Source organism: Oryctolagus cuniculus, chromosome X, assembly GCF_051225735.1.
Source record: "Oryctolagus cuniculus isolate XC-2025 breed Fujian yellow rabbit chromosome X, ASM5122573v1, whole genome shotgun sequence".
NCBI classification, from domain to species: Eukaryota; Metazoa; Chordata; class Mammalia; order Lagomorpha; family Leporidae; genus Oryctolagus; species Oryctolagus cuniculus.
In genome coordinates, this window is record NC_142888.1 from 46,714,118 (window position 1) to 46,728,788 (window position 14,671).

Here is a 14,671-nt window from a genome sequence, read left to right on the forward strand (position 1 = left end):
ACATAGTTTCCAATAGCAAACACTACAGACAGTGCTTTGTGCTTTTCAACCCAATAGTGAACTTAAAAAATAACTTTCATGGGTCAATATCAGCACTGAACAAATAAAATACAGTAAATGAAAAAGAAAGTAGAATATCAGAATGCAACACAAATGGAATGGGGATGTTTGTGGTAGGTCAGATATAAAATGTATTTTTACATTTATTGGAGCCAACCTTTTGAAGATTGTTTCCCTAGGGGATCTTGATGAACTCATTTATAAGTCATGTTTTATTAGCATATGTAACAGTAGTATACTCAGATGAACAGGAAGAATACAAAGTGGACCACAAGTACTAGAATGCAGGCCCACTGTAAGGATTTGGGAGAATAGAGAAGAGCTTCATTTGTCCTGGATACAGCTTTGAACTGGAACTTGAAGAATAAGCATGGGCCTCCTGGAAGAGGGTGGTCAGGAGTGCAGAGGGGGAAAAGTATTCCCATTATCAAGACAGAATGATGTGGGTTAGGGTACGGTATGCAGAAACTGGTGGTGCGCCTCTTGGGGATCCATGTAAGTTCTCTGATTTCTCAACTGGAACCCAAAGCTAAATCAGAAGTGATTTCTTTCTCCCCATGCCCCTGGGTACTCCCTCTGACTGTAAGAGAGGAATGTGAGAACAGAGGATACAGCTGTGGCTTCAGAGCTCATATTATTTTTTTTTTTTTTTGGTCAATATCATCAAGAGAGGATTTTCCAGTAGATGCAAAGTACAGGACAGAATGGAAGCATCATTTCAAAAGCAAGGGGACAGACATAAATCACCAGGAGGTAATTGTTTTGCTTCAACATTCTTGTGCAAATGAAGCTCCTTCATGGAGAGACTTAGCCATGCCGGTCTCTATAAATGGAGCCAGACTCCAGTGCCTTTCCAATGTGAGAGAGTGGAATGACGTGGATTTCTCCAGACTGGAGAACCAGAGACCCCAGAGTCCAAGGGAATTTGGAGACCATGGCTTTGGGAGTTGTACTCCAGCTAAGTTATTCTACCTCTCAGACTCTGAATTCCCTTGATGACATGTGAATGTAAGAGCTATCATTTATTGAATACTTACTATGTGCTATTCTGAGTCACTTTCATAATTCTCTCATTGAATCTACACAATAATCCATTTTATAGGTAAAAAAAATCATGCCATTTTACAAATGATGAAACAGGGACATATGGAAGTTAAAGGTCACAAAACTAGGAAGTTCTAGAACCAGGAATTAAACAGATTGGCAAGAAACAAATAGGCTGTTAACTATAACTCAGGATACAGCTTCAGCTCAAATGTGTCCATTAGAGGAGTTCAAAAGCATATGGCCACTCTATAAGGTGGATCTGCTAGAATTCTGTTTGAAAGGCTTAGAAGAGCATCTCAAGGGAAAAAAAGCCCATTACAAGGGAAAAGTTATCAATAACACTAGTTTTGTTCATTCATAATGCTTACTGTGCTTGAAGAGAGCAAAGGTTACAAATATTGTGTGGCAATTGTTATTTGGTTCTGTCTTCTAAGCCAAGCCCTTCCTAAGGACTCTAGCAGAGTGTTACAGTGTCTAGAGAGGGAAGTTCTTAATAATAGTGTTGTTCTATAAATACAACCTAGAGAACCATGGAATCAACATTGAAGTACTGTTAGATAATATGCATAGTTAAGTGACTTTACTCAAAGAGGTTAGAATAGCAGAGAAGAAAAATGGTAAGCCTCACAAGGTTAGAAGGTGGAGGAGGAAGCTATTTATAAATCGCTATGGGTAAAAAGGATTAGGAACCCAGACGGTTGTATCAGTAGAGGTAAGCTTACCAATGCACACAGCAGGATAGAGAAGAACAGAGAGGAGATCTAGGAGAGCTAATGGAGACTAATAAGCACAGCTGAGGTGTAAGCTCTTTCTGCCCTGGACTCCTGATCTATTTGATCCAAAATGGAGGAAGAGAAAGAGAAGCTAGTTAATAGGAGGTTTTTATGAGCCATACTTGGAAGTGATGCATAGCACTCCCACGTACATTCTTTTGGCCAGATATCACTCATATGAATACATGTAGCTACAAGGGAGGCTACCAAATGTAGAATAGGTGTGTGATTAGGAGGAAAAGAAAATAGGCTATGGCTGGCGCTGTGGCATAGCGGGTAAAGCTGTCACCTGCAGTGCTGGCATCCCATATGGGCGCCGGTTCGAGTCCTGGCTGCTCCACTTCCAATCCAGCTCTCTGCTATGGCCTGGGAAAGCAGTAGAAGATGGCCCAAGTCCCTGGGCTCCTGCACCTGTGTGGAAGACCAGAAGAAGCTCTTGGCTCCTGGCTTCAGATCAGCACAGCTCTGGCTTTTGTGGCCAATTGGGGAGTGAACCAGCAGATGGAAGATCTCTCTCTCTCTCTCTCTCTCTCTCTCTCTGCCTCTCCTCTCTCTGTGTCTCTGTGTAACTCTGACTTTCAAATAAATAAATAAATAAATCTTTAAAAAAGAAAAAAAATTGGCTTGGTGAATAGCTAGCTAGGCTCTGCTATAGCATCATTGTTAATACTTAACAGGTACTACCTAAATTAACCCTCAAATAACACTTTTTAGGTGACTACTGTTATTGTTTCCATTTTATAGGTGATGAAACTGAGACAGTCCAGAGCTATTTGATCAAGATCAACCAGCTAGTCTGTGACAAACTTGGGATTTAAGACAAGGTCAATTGCAACTCTACAGAATAAGCTTGTGTATGTCTGCAAAAATCCTTTCTAGGCTTTCAATTGAAATTGCATTAAACCTGCAGATCAATTTAGAGAGAATTGAGATGTTTACTATGTTGAGTCATCCAACCCACAAACAGAGTATGACTCTATTTATTTATGACTTAATTTTCCTAACAGAATACATATGCCATGCATATTTTAAATAAATATTTTATTTTCTTTCAAGAGACTGCAAATGCTTTTTGATAATGATGCTTTTTGATAACGATGTCTTGATTTTCATTCTTAGTATGAAAAAATGTAACTGATTTCTGAGTGTTCATATTATATCCTGAGACTGTGTTGAACTAGTTTATTATTTCTCAGTTATTTAGTCATTTCATTGGGATTATCTAACTAAACAATAGGTCATCTATACATAAAGATAGTTTTATCTTTCCTTTTCCAATATAAGAAATACTTCAAGCAGTTTGTGGACAGGGCCAGCATTGTGGCATAGCAGGTTAAGCCTCTGCTTGCAATGCCAACATCCCATATGGGTGCCTGTTCCAGACCATGCTGTACCACTTCTGATTCAATTCCATTGTAGTGCACCTGGGAAGGCAGTGGATGATGGCCCAAATGCTTGAACCCCTGCACCCACATGGGAGACCTGGAGAAAGCTCCTGGCTCTTGGCTTTGGCCTGGCCAAGCCCCAGTCATTGTGGCCACTTAGAGATTAACCAGCGGATGGAGTCTCTCTCTCTCTCTCTGTTTCTCTCTGTCTCTCTGTCTCTGTTTCTGTCTCTCTCTCACTCTGTCTCCCCTCCTTTCTCTGTAGCTCTGCCTTTTGAATAAGTAAAAATAATTATTTTAAAAGAAGTTTGTGGAAAAAATGAAATTAAAAGATAAGTCTATTTGGATAGCAAAACTTTTGAGATCCATGCAAATGGGGAGTTTTCAGAAATTTCATGGAAAACACAGATCATTAAAAAACTATGCATGACCTTCAAAATTTTTTACACACAAATATACTTATTTATATATTTTCTTTTATATTTGTTATTAGTATAATACTGTACATTTTATAGGATACAGTGCAATATTTCACACATATATATATAGCATAAACTGATCAAACCAGGCAATTAAGTTTTTCCATTTCCTTATGTTTTCTTTATCTTTGGGAACTATCAGCTTCTCTCTTCCAGTTTCTTATATAATACATAATACATTATTGTAAACTATTGTCACCCTCACTGATTTGTGGAACAAGAGAACTTAGCACTTCTATATGACTCTTGTTTTGGTAACTATTAGCGAACCTCCCTCTATTCTCATCCACTTTCCCTTCCCAGCCTCTAGTAATCAGTATTCTTCATTCAGATCAACTATATTTTTGACTTTTACATGTGAAAGAGAAAACATGGTATTTCTCTGTTTCTGACTTATTTCACTCAACATAATCACCTCCAATTCTATCCATTTGGTTGCAAATGCATTTCATTTTTTTTATGTCTGAAAAATATTCCATTGTATACATATGCTACATTTTGTTTACCTAGTAATCTTTCAATGGACAGACACCTAAGTTGATTTCATATCTTGGATGTTGTGAATAGCTCTGTAGATATCTCTTTCATATGCTGTTTTCATTTCCTTTGGATATATATCCAAAAGTCTGATAGCTGGGTCATATGGTAGATATATTTTTTAGTTTCTTGAGGAACCTCCACTGTGTTCTCCATGGTGACTGTACTAATTTGCATTCCAGCCAACAGTACACTAGGATACCCTTTTATCCACATCCTCTCTGGCATTTTTTTTGGTCTTTTTGATAATAGCCATTTTAACTGGGGTAAACTAATCATAAGAAATCACAATGACAAATTATATGCCAAAAACTGGAAAATCTAGATGAAATATATACATTTATGGACACATACAAACATTGAAACACAATTGAATCAAGGGGAAAAAAAAGAACAGAAAATCTAAACAGCCTCATAAAAAGTAACAAGATTGAAGTGGTAATTTTAAAATGTCTTCCATCAAAGAAAAGTCTAGGACCTAAAGACTTCACTGATAGATACTACATGATTTATTCAGATACTCTTTCAGGTTCACTCTCTTTTTCTTCTCTTTCCAGGACTCTAGTAATACAAATGTTGTATGCTTTCTTATCGGTAGACAAGTCCCTGAAGCTCTGTTCATTTTTTTTTTTTTTGGTCTATTTTCTCTCTGTTATATAGATTAGGGACTTTCAATTACTCTTTCCTCATATTCTTTAGTTCAGTCCTCTGGCACCGCCATCCTACTATTAAGCCCATCCAGGAAGCTTGTTATTTCTATTATTTTTTCTTTTGGTTATTTAATTTCTGTTTGTTTCTTGAGCATGAGTCTGTTGTTTTATTATTTATTTCTTGTTTCTTATTTCTATATTGAAATGGTCTACATTTTCATTATTTTAAGAATTTTAATTTTTGTGCTAGAATTTTTTTTTTAACATTGGCTGCTTTAAAATCCTTGTTAAATATTTCAACATCTGATTCATCTTGGTGTTAGCATCAATTCTATTTTTTCATCCACATTGTGATTTTTCTTCAGTGTTATCATTGGTGATTTTTTTCACTGTATTGTGTACATATTTTATTATTTTAGGGGACTCATGGCCCTGTTTAAATCTTATGTTTTAGCAGGAAGTCACACAATTCAGGTTTAACTCACAGATTCTGGTGGAGTTTTGTGTCTATAGTTTCAATGGCATTTAATTTTCAGAGCGTTTGCAGTTTTATTTTGGTGCCCTCAAGGCTCCATTTGATCCCTGGTACTGATGCTGCCCAAGGTGACAATGTGTTTTCCCTGGCAGGGTCATTTGGTGTCTGTCTTTGGAGGAAGGTGGGGCGGCGGGGGTGGGTCTCAGGAACAGGAAGTGTCAGGAACAAAAGGCTTTCCTGGCCACGAGGCCTTTATTTACTAGAAAACCCCTGCCTGGGGAATCTCAGATTGTGTTTTCCAGGCTGAGTGCTGTGGTAAGGTCCTGCTTGCTAGTTATGCTTGGCTTTCCTGGTAATGCCTGTGAGGAAAAGAGGCTTCCTTTTCTTATGGCAGGGTGGGAGTTAGAAGTTTGCTAGTTAGTAGCCCTCATTCCATTATCAGGAGGTTTTGATATGCAATCATGGCTAATGAGCCCTGGGTTGTGATCCTGGAGATCTTTGCATTTGTGCTTCTATGAAGGTTTCTGAGGAGTCCTGGTCTCAAAGAGAGGATTTGGCTGAATTAGGATATGACTTTGAATAGGATCCCCTTCTTTCTCTGTGTTTACACAGAGCAAACAGGAGGAACTCACAGATTCACATAAGATAGACACTGTCACTTTGTGATCTGCAATGTAGCCTGAGAAGAGGCCCACATATTTCTGTTGTTTTGAAGGCTGTTTTGAGGTTGAATTGAGATGAAAGTGTTCTGTAAGTGCCCACAGCTGAAGAAGCAAATTGTAAAACAGGGCTATAACAAAGTAGTGATCAGGAAGAAGCTGAGTCATACATTAGTGGGAAGGAACTGGAATTACGTAAATGGTCTGACTAGAACCTTGGTGCATATCTCAGAATGATAAGTGAGCCCAGTTGTTTACCATGCCTTTACAGCTCATTAGTAATGTCCTTAGATTTGGGAGTTCCTAAAGGTTTCTGGATCTGTTCCTTTGGAACTGCAAGTAAACATAAGCACAATTTTGCCCATTGAACATGGGATCAGGGCTAGGGAAGCTGCATGCATTTATGAAATGCTTCTGAAGTGGCCATAGAGAAATTGAAAATGGTTTTACAAATTAAAATATGTAACACTGTTAGGCCTGTACATCCTCTCCCTATTCAGTGCTCATTATCGTTCTCTGTGTCTCTTCTTAGCTTCTGTAACAGGCAATCCCCTCCCCACCTACACACACTCCCCAACACAGCCTCAATGTGTCCCCCCCCTTTTTTTTTTTGACAGGCAGAGTGGACAGTGAGAGAGAGAAAGAGAGAAAGGTCTTCCTTTTGCCGTTGGTTCACCCTCCAATGGCCGCCGTGGCCAGCGCACCGCGCTGATCCGATGGCAGGAGCCAGGTACTTATCCTGGTCTCCCATGGGGTGCAGGGCCCAAGCACTTGGGCCATCCTCCACTGCACTCCCTGGCCACAGCAGAGAGCTGGCCTGGAAGAGGGGCAACCGGGACAGAATCTGGCGCCCCGACCAGGACTAGAACCCGGTGTGCCGGCGCCGCAAGGCAGAGGATTAGCCTAGTGAGCCGTGGCGCTGGCCCAATGTGTGCCTTTTTTAATGGACACCTTCTTCAGGTACATGCATACATTTAGTTGTCCTTCTTTTACTCACTAAATTATACTTAAACTATGCAACATGATGGAAACATATGCACAATTTCTTTTTATATGAATCAGCATTTTTCTAGGAAATATGACTGCCTTTTGCCTAACTCAAAGAGGTCCCTGAAGATTTAAGGTGGTGATACAAAAGTTTTAAGAACCATCAGTTTTTAATTTCCAAGTGATGATCTTCTTATTTCAAAGTATTAGCACTGTAACACATGGCTAATACATGTCAACACTAAAAATAATGAAGTCTTTAGTATAAGATGCATAACTTAGATCTGAAAACCCTCTTCTCTTAGCTTCTTCCCACTACCCACCCTGTTGATCACTTCTTGCTTTTTGTCCCATAGTTAATCACTGTCTCCTCTCTGAGCACTCTCTCCCTTGGTTTCCTGGCTCCTGATTCATTTTCAGTTTATTTTGCACTTGTTTCTTATTGTCTCAAGTCATAAATTGTAGAGTCGGAGGACTCAGTCCTTACTCCTATCTCCATTGAAGATCCAGCAGTTTTAAGATGACGTGAGAGACAAATGATGTGTAGGTTAAGCCATCTTTTGTGACACTGGTATCCCATATCACAATAGTGATTGGAGTCCTAGCAACTCTGCTTCCCATCCAGCTCCATGCTAATGTGCTGGGGAAGGCTTCAGATGATGGCTCAAGTAATTAAGCCCCTGCCACCTATGTGAAAGACCAGAATAGAGTTCCTGACTCCTGGCTCCATACTGTTCCAACCCTCACTATTCAGCCATTTGGGGAATGAACTAGCAGCTGGAAGATCTCTGTCTCTCGCTTGCTTGCTTGCTCTCCCTTCCTCTAGCCCTCCTCCTTTGGCTACTCTGCCTTTCAAATAAATGCTAGAGAATTTTTTATTCAAATAAACAATAATTTCAAATAAATAATAAGTAAATAAATTTTGTTTGTTTGTGGAAGAGCTGCCCTTTTAAGTTTTTTTTTTGTTTGTTTCTTTATTTGAAAGTCAGAGTTACAGAGAGAAAGGAAAAAAAAATAGATCTTCCATTTGCTGGTTAACTCCCCAAATGGCCATAACAGCCAGGGCTGTAGCAGACCGAAGCCAGGAGCCAGGAGCCAGAAGCTTCTTCCTGGTCTTTCACATGGGTGTAGGGATCCAAGTATTTTGGCTGCCTTCTGCTGCTTTCCCACGCACATTAGCAGGAAGCTGGATCAGAAGTGGAGCAGTCAGCATTACAGGTGGCAGCTTTACCCATTATGCTACAATGCTGTCCCCTAAAAAAGGATTTTTAAAAAAAGACAGTTTGAAGTTTTATTATTACAGTCTCACTTCCTTCCATTCATAGTTCTCAGAGAGCTTGCTAACCAATGCCCAAGGTCACTAGGCTAGGAACTAAAGACCCAGAAGTTTAAACATATAATATAAGGGGTTAAATGAAGTTCAGAAGCCATTCTTGGGCAAGAGCCCAGATCACTTTTATGAAACAGTGATCCAGAGTGTTGCACAGGCATCTTGCTAGCTGATGCTTTATCCTCACTCTTCCTTATGTGGGGATCATCCTGGGCAGCCCCAGGTTCCCCAAAATACTTATCAGACTTTTATCTGACTCACATTGAAATGCTCTCAGCATCTTGAGTTATAGATTCTCCCATTTCCAGGATTATAGAAAAGATTCATGTACCTTTAGAAAGGTGTGGTGCCTTCTACAAATTTCTCTGGATATCAAAATTTTCTCTGAATGCAACCAACAACATTGGTTGCTCCTATCTAAGTTGTTTTCCTATAAGGTCATTCTTTACTCTGACTCAGTGTAAGAGCTAGAAGAGTCTTGAGCCAGAGAAACCATTTATAGCCAGAAGAAGGAATAGACTTATCCAAGGTCACCTAGTTAGTAGTGACAGACCAAACCAGAGACCAAAGTCCTTAACTCTCAAATTCTTAAACTGGTTAAATACTCATTGACAGGTAAGTGGCAAAGCCTTTTATCAGCTTTGGTTTCTTCCTGGCCTCTCCTAACTCCCCAGAATCCTGTCATTTCCTGGTGTGGGGAAACATAAGATAAGGACAAAGGAAGTGATATTTAGTACATGCTGTATGAACTTTCTGAAATATCACATGGCACCATGTAAATATGTATACTTATTATGTGTTAATCAAAAATAAAAATAAAGTTGGATTTATATATAAGAAGTTATGGAATAGTATCTGGCCCCTACTCACTGTATTGACTCACAGAGGTTTCCATGGGCCAGCTGTCTCCCAGAAGTCCCTAGTACACTGTGACATTACTGACCAGACTTAGCTCAATAAAGCTTCAGGTTGCCATCGGTGGGATCAGAGGAATGCAGTATCTCCACCCAGCTGTCTGTGGAGACCTCTGGCAGTCAATACAGTGAGTAGGGGACTAAATAAGATTTCATAACTTTTAATAGGGATATTCTCTTTCCATTTTACTTTTTTTTCTTTAGCCTGTAATAATTATACATAGTTATGGAGTGCAGTGTGATATTTCAACATATGTATACAGCATGTACTGATCAAATTAAGGAATCAGTGTTTGCACCTCCTTATTGTTTGCATGTGGAGCATTCAAGCTCTTCCCCTCTAGTTCTTCATTGCATATATAATGTTATGGTAAACTATAGTCACCCCACTGTGCTGTGAACACTAGAATTTATCCCTTCTATTTCACTGTGTTTTGGCACATATTAACCAACTTCCCTCTATCCCTCCTTCCTTCCACACTTTCATACCTCTAGTAATCACTATTCTATATTCAGAATGACTTGTTTTTACCTTTCACATATGAGACAGAGCTGGAGTATTTGTCTATCTGCATCTGGATTATTTTGTTTAATATAATGTCCTCTATTCCCATCCATTTTTCTGTAAATGACAGGATTTCAAATTTTTCTGGCTGAGTAACATACCATTTTCTATATATACCACATTTTCTCTATTCTTCTGTCAATGGGCACCTATGTTGGTTTCATATCTTGGCTATTGTGAATGGCACCACAATAAATATAGGAATGCAGATGTCTCTTTGAAATGCCCATTTCCTTGCCTTTGTATGTATGCTCAGAAGTAGATCATGTACATGATAGATCTAATTTTCAGCTTTTTGAGAAACCCATATACTGCTCTCCATAGGGGCTGTACTAAATTAAATTCTTATCAATAGTGTTAACAGTTACCTTTTCTCATCATTGCCAGAATTTGTCATTTTTTATCTTTTTTGATGAGTGCCAAACTAATTGGAGTGAAGTGATAGCTCATTGTGGTTTTGATTTGCATTTCTCCAATTATTAGATATATGTCGACTGTTTCCACATGGAATCTGGGCTCTTGCTATTTCATAATTCTACTGACCACTCTTCTCACTCTAGTTTTTCCATGTCATTTTGAAGAATGAGGACAGACCTGGAAACAGAGCACTTGCTGGCTGAGCAGTACAGAAGAGTGAAAAACGTTGTTTCCTCTGTGTTGAAAAACAATGTATCTATTGATGCAATAGAAAATGAAATTTATTTATTTTAGGAGCTACTTCACTTTCTTGATCAGTGATCTACAAACTGTGGCCTGTGGGCCAAATATGGTCCATGAACTGTTTTTGTAAATGAGGTTATTTGGGAACACAGCCATGCCCATTCATTCATCTAGTGACTGTGGCTGCTTTCATAGTACAATGGGGGTAGAATTGAGTAGTTTTTACACTTACTCTATGCTTTGTAACAGTTAAAATAGTTATAGGGGCAGACATGGCAGGGTGCAGCAGGGTAAGTGGTCATTTGAGAATGCTGGTTCAAGTCCTGGCTATTCTGCTTTCTATTCAGCTACCTGCTAACTCACCTAAGAGCAGCAGATAATAGCCCAAGTTGTTGGGTTCTGCCTTCCACATGGAAAATCTAGATGGAGTTCTTGGCTCCTGGCTTTGGCCTTGCCCAGCCCTGGTACTGCAGGCATTTTAAGAATAAACCAGTGAATAGAAGATCTCTCTCTCCCTCTTTTTCTCTCTCACTCTGCCTTTCAAATAAATAAATAAAACATTAAAATTAAAAAAATATTTACCATCTGGTTCTTTAGAAACATTTTAGACCCCTATTCTTGATTCATACTTGGATTATTTATAAAAACTGTTATTTTTCTATTCTATATTAAACTAGCAAAAATTAAAGAATAAAAAGAAAAGGAAGGAAGGAGGGAGATTGAGGAAGAGTGGGATGGAAGGCTTTCTTAGAATTGTACCTATAAAATACACGAAATATGCCATCTTTATATTAATAAATTTTAAAAAATGTTATTCACAAAAAGCTCATCAGTAAATACACAAACATATTTCTAAACTGAGACTCAGAGAGATTAAATTATTTGCTCAAAACTGTATAAGCAGTGTTGGATTTTTAAAGATTGACTTATTTATTTAAAAGATAGAGTGACAGAGAGAAAGAGGAAGAGAGAGAAAAAGAGAATAGATTTGATCATCAAGAACAAACTTTCTTTGATTAATTCACTTCCTTATTAATTAATCCTGCTTTTTGCAGCTGATCACTCATTTTGAACATTTTCTGGCTTCCAGAAAATTTGGGTCCATTGCCCAGACATTTTCATTGATTTTCTGGAAGACCTGGTTGGACCTCAAGAAAAGGGCATCCAGTATAGCCAGTACTACATCGAGACACACAGGAAAGTATGAAAGCAGGTGTGACAGCAGCCAGATGAGGCTACCAGGAATATATGGTGGGAAAGAACGTTTAAGGAAGAAAGCCTAGCATGTACAATACAAGGGCAGTTTTGGAAAAGGCTGGGTAGTAATGCATGGCTGGTACATAAGTCTGTGGAAAAAGATGGAAGAAATTTTGAAAGGGCAGACAACAGAGTTAAATTACTCTGGGCCTTCAATAACAGACTAAAGGGGCTGCATTGTGGCATAGTAGGGTGAGTCACTGCCTATGACGCTGGCATCCCATTTGGGCTTGGTTTGAGTCCTAGCTGCTCCTCTTCTGATCCAGCTCTCTGCCAATGTGCCCCTGAAAGTAGCGGAAGATGGCCCAAGCATTTGGGCCTCTGCACCACATGGAAGATGCTGATGAAGTTCCTGGCTTCAGCCTGGCCTAGCTCCAGCCATTACAGCCATTTGAGGAGTTTGAACCAGCAGATGGAAGACATTTCTCTCTCTCTCATTCTGTCTCTTTCTTTCTCTGTAACTCTGCCTTTCAAATAAATAATAAATCTTAAAAAATAACAAGGAGCATAGAGTTTAGGCTGAAGCTCAACAGAAAATATTTTAAAATAGGGAATTTATGTAGCTCATTTTGTGATATAAACCAATCATTATGCAGGAGCATGGGCATCTCTTACCTCTGTTACCAGATACTTTTTTTTTTTTAAAAGATTTATTTATTTATTCGAAAGGTAGATTTACAGAGAAGCAGAGGCAAGAAAAAGAGGTGTTCCATCTGCTGGTTCACTCCCCAAATGGCCACAAGGGCTGGAGCTGCATCTATCTGAAGCTAGGAGCCAGGAGCTTCTTCTAGGTCTCCCACATGGGTGCAGGAGCCCAAGGACTTGGGGGCCATTTTCCACTGCTTTCCTAGATCATAGCAGAGAGCTGGATTGGAAGTGGAGCAGCTGGGTCTCGAACCTGCACCCATATGGGATGTCGGCACTGCAGGTGGCAGCTTTACCTATGCCATAGCGCAGGCCCCACTGGGTATTCTTGATCATGCCTTTGCGTACTCTGCCAGAGTGCCAGGTCGTTAGACCCCAGCCCCCAGACTCTGTAAACATTGAGTACAGGATTCTCACTCTGATTTTGAAGAATTCTTTGACCAACCAGAATTTTATCTCCTTTCTTAGGTTTCCTCCTTTGCTCTTTCCTTCCTCTTTTCAAAGTTGAAAGTTGAGGCAGTAGAACATGGCACATGGAATACACACTGGAAAGCTATAGAAGACCTGGTTTCTGATACTGTTTCAGTTATTACAGATGTGACCGTGGAGGTTCATAATGAAAAGCTTTGCAGAGGGGAATCTCAGGGGTGATAGAAAACAATGATCACACAGATTAACAAATGCTGGCAAGAATGTGGAGAAAGGGGAACTCTTGTAAACTGTTAATGGGAATGTAAATTAGTGAATCCACTGTGGAAAACAGTGTGAAGATGTCTTTAAAAAAATACTAAAAATAGGCTTACCAGCAATTTCACTTCTGGGCATAAATCCAAAAGACATGAAAACATTGCATCAAAGGGATGCCTGCACCATCATGTGTATAACAGCACTGTTCACAATAGCCAAAATATGAAATCAACCAAGGTGTTCAGCATTAGATGAACAAATAAAGAAAATGTTGTATATATAAACAATGGAATATTATTCAACTATAAAAAATGAAATTCTACCATTTGCAGTAAAATGATTGCAACTGGAGGGTATTACATTGAGTAAGCCAGACCCAGAAAAATATCACATGTAATCCCTTACATATGGGAGCTAAAATTTTTTTTAAATCAAAAAAAAAAAAAAAAAAAAGAAATGCCTGTGTATGGCAGTATTGCTTCATATACAGGGTTTTATTTTTTTGACAGGCAGGGTGGGCAGTGAGAGAGAGAGAGAGAGAGAAAGAGAGAAAGGTTTTCCTTTTACCTTTGGTTCACCCTCCAGTGGCCGCTGTGCCCAGTGCTCTGTGGCCGGCGCACCGCGCTGATCTGAAGCCAGGAGCCAGGTATCTCTCCTGGTCTCCCATGCAGGTGCTGGGCCCAAGGACTTGGGCCATCCTCCACTGCACTCCCAGGCCACAGCAGAGAGCTGGACTGGAAGAGGAGCAACCGGGGCAGAATCTGGTGCCCCGACTGGGACTAGAACCTGGGGTGCCAGTGCTGCAGATGGAGGATTAGCCTATTGTGCTGCGGCGCAGCTGCAAACATAGTTTTTAATAAGCTTTCTTTTACATCTTTGTCAAATGAATGGTTAGGAGAGATATACTAGTACAATTTTGATGATCTGTGATTATTTTATAATTTACTGTATATGAGTGAAATGGACATCTTTTCACTTGATTACCGTTTATAGCCCTTGCCTATATTCCTGTTGAACTATGGTATTTTTGCTTTTTACTTGAATACTTTGTTTAGTAATTATTAAGCCTTTGACTATAATGTAAATTAAAAATATTTTATCTCAAATTTAAAAAGAAAGGAAGGAAGGAAAGGAAGGAGGGAGGGTGGGAGGTATCACTATCATTATATTATTAGAATTATATTTTAGGGGCCGATGCCGTGGCTCAATAGGCTAATCCTCCACCTAGTGGCGCTGGGACACCGGGTTCTAGTCCCTGTCGGGGTGCCAGCTTCTTTCCCGGTTGCCCCTCTTCCAGGTCAGCTCTCTGCTGTGGCCCGGGAAGGCAGTGGAGGATGGCCCAAGTGCTTGGGCCCTGCATCCGCATGGGAGACCAAGAGGAAGCACCTGGCTCCTGCCTTCTGATCAGCGCGGTGTGCCGGCCGCAGCACGCCAGCCGTGGCAGCCATTGGAGGGTGAACCAACGGCAAAAGGAAGACCTTTCTCTTTCTCTCTCTCTCTCTCTCTCTCTCTCTCTCACTGTCCACTCTGTCTGTCAAAAAAAAAAAAAAGAATTATATTT

The 14,671-nt window shown here is 39.8% G+C and overlaps 1 long non-coding RNA gene across 12 annotated transcripts in view; it reads right to left on the reverse strand.

The window, feature by feature from the left end:
• The window catches only part of LOC149119627 (uncharacterized), a 105,727-nt gene that overhangs the window by 73,781 nt on the left and 17,275 nt on the right, over positions 1–14,671 (reverse strand). Inside the window, exon 2 of one of the 12 annotated variants that reach the window (XR_016227697.1) lies at positions 2,170–2,291. The exons of the other annotated variants lie outside the window; for them this stretch is intronic. This is a non-coding gene — a long non-coding RNA (uncharacterized LOC149119627). The remainder of the gene's footprint in view (positions 1–2,169; positions 2,292–14,671) is intronic. 12 annotated transcript variants of the gene reach the window in all.